This window comes from Tupaia chinensis, unplaced genomic scaffold (assembly GCF_000334495.1).
Source record: "Tupaia chinensis unplaced genomic scaffold, TupChi_1.0 Scaffold138517_1, whole genome shotgun sequence".
NCBI classification, from domain to species: Eukaryota; Metazoa; Chordata; class Mammalia; order Scandentia; family Tupaiidae; genus Tupaia; species Tupaia belangeri.
In genome coordinates, this window is record NW_006198412.1 from 1,444,263 (window position 1) to 1,447,008 (window position 2,746).

The following is a 2,746-nucleotide window of genomic DNA, read 5'->3' on the forward strand; positions in this document are numbered from 1 at the left end:
CCGTGCGGTGTGGGGGAGGGAAGGGGGGGTAAAAAAAAAAAAAAAAAAAAAAAAAAGAGAGAGAAAGAAAGAGTTAAGGAAGCAGCTGGAAAGGAATTGGGCGACCAAACTGGAAGGGCTTTGTATGGGTGTGAAGGGGTCTAGACTTCAGCTTGGGACCATAGGGGAGCCCTGAAGGGTCTGAGTAGGGGAGTATCATTATCAGACTTGCATATTAGAAAGGCCATTCTGGCCTAGGCGTGGAAGATGGATGGGAGAGGTGTTCTACAGGAGGCTAGGCACAGGGCCGGGGTGGGTGTCGCTGAAAATCAAGACAAGAAAGGGGCAACAGGACCATAAAACCAACAACAGAAGGGAGAAGAATGAGTAGGTCCCCTTGACATCAGGAGGTAGGCTCAGGGGAACACCCCGCTGCGGGTGACAATGGCACAGGAAGAGCCAGTTCTGCAGCCTCCACAGTGGAGGTTGGGATACAGGGATACGGCTGGATGTAGAGCGTTAAAGATCTCAAGAGTGATATTCAAAAAGTAATCATGGAGGAAGCTGGTGGTGTGGTGGTTAAGGCAGCTGGATCCCACAGGGTTAACTGCACGGTTTGCGTCTCAGACCTGGTGGCTTGGAAAACATGCTATGTGTGTGTGTGTGTGTGTGTGTGTTTGTATCCAAAATCCCTAAAGAAGAATGGAAGAAAAGGGATTGTGACATGGCCATACCCCTAGGGGGTGATTTCTCACTCGCCCATGCATGTGCCTTATGGCAAAATTAAAATAAAATGAAAAGTCATCTACGGAGAGGTAAAATTCAGAATTCAGAAAGAGGGTATGGGTTTGTATGGTATTTTCACCCTAGTGGACAACATGACAGCAAAAGGATATAGTAAAAGGATATACTAGGGGGACCAGCAGTTGGCGTAATGGCTATGTTGCTGGACTCCCATGTAGTTGACCGCGGTTCGAGTCCTGGACCTGGTGGCTTAAACTCACGCCGGGCGCATGTGCGTGCGTGCCCAAGATCCTGAGAGGAGAATGGAGGAGAAGGGATTGCGGCATGGCCATTTCCCCTTGGGGAGTGACTTCTCGTTTTCTGTCTCTCTGTTTCTCTGTCTTTCTGGTGCGTGCAAGTGCCCTAGAGCAAAAACCTCTCAATAAAAAAAAGAATATACTGGTAATTCATTTATACTAAAATAATTAATGCCTCCAGTATGCAGAGCAATGAAGACCGTGCTATGAAGAATACAAAGATAACTACAAGGTCTCGTTTGCCCTCCCCACTCTACTTCACTGTACATTCCTTGAGGGACGGATCTACCCTTTAATTAAAAAAAAAAAAATTTATTGGGGCCTGCAGTTAGCGTAATGATTATGTCACTGAACTCCCATGTAGTCAACCACAGTTCGAGTCCCGGACCTAGTGGCTTAAACTCACGTGGGACGCATGTGTGTGTGTGTGTCTAACATCCCGAGGGGAGAATGGAGGAGAAGGGATTGCGGCGTGGCCATCCCCCTGTGGGGTGCTTCCTCACTTTCTATCTATCTGTCTCTTTCTGTCTTTCTGGCAAACGCATGCGCCCTATAGCAAAAACCTCTCCAAAAAAAAATTTTTTTTAATTATCAGAAAACATCATGTACATGTACCAGAGAGAGACAGAGAGAGAGGGAGAGGGAGAAAGTACCCCCACCCCGTGGGGGATGGTCATGTTGCGAACCCTTCTCAATTTCTCCACCCTGCTGGGATTTGGTATGTGCTCATTTCTCAAGCCGACAGGTCCAGGACTCAAACAGTGAGGCCAGCCATGTGGGATCTGGATGCCTCAACCACCAGATCATGGAGCTGGCCCAGGGTCTACCCTTTCATTTTCACTTATCCCAACAACTCTTGGCATGATCTGCACACAGTGATTGCACTTCGACTGAATTGAATTGAATATTTATCACACATTCTAAGCATTTCACTGAAATACTCTTCTTGTGCATTAAAGATTACCCCTTTCTCCCAAGACAACAGTGACTCTGGTACCTTTCAGTTCTTGCCTACTAGTCTCTTTCAGTTATTTAGGGAGCATCTACTGGATATCAGGAAAAGCCTTTGCTCTCATAAGGCTTACGTTCTCCTGAGAAACACAGACAATGAAACAAGTGAATATATAAGAGAGCATAACATGTTCTGAAGAAAAACGGGGTCAGGGGAGAGTCTATGTGTAAAGAGAGGGAACCAGCAGTTAGCGTAATGGCTATGTCGCTGGACTCCCACGTAGTTGACCGCGGTTCGCATCCCGGACCCGGTGGCTTAGAACTCACGCAGGGCGCGTGTGTGTGCATGCCCAGGATCCCGAGAGGAGAATGGAGGAGAAGAGATTGCGGTGTGACCATCCCCCCTGGGGGGTGATTTCTCGCTTTCTGTCTCTATGTCTCTCTCTGGCTGGCTGGCGAGCGCACGCGCCCTATAGTGAAAACCTCTCAAAAAAAAAAAAAAGAGAGAAAGAGAAAAAGTAAGAGAGGGATCCTATTATTGGCAAGGTAGTCAGGGAAGACCTCTCAGAGGGAGTGACGTTTGAGAAAGACCTCATTCCAAAGAAGGGTCAGCCTTGACGATTTCCAGAGAAAGACCATTTCGAGTTTAAGGAATAGCACGTGCGAAGCCCCTTGACATGTTCCAAAAATAAAAGGTGTGTTAGTGTGTCTGAAACAAGGGGAGGGAGGCAGAGAAGGAGACAAGAGAAGGCGGTCAGCGAGGCAGCAGACTCATG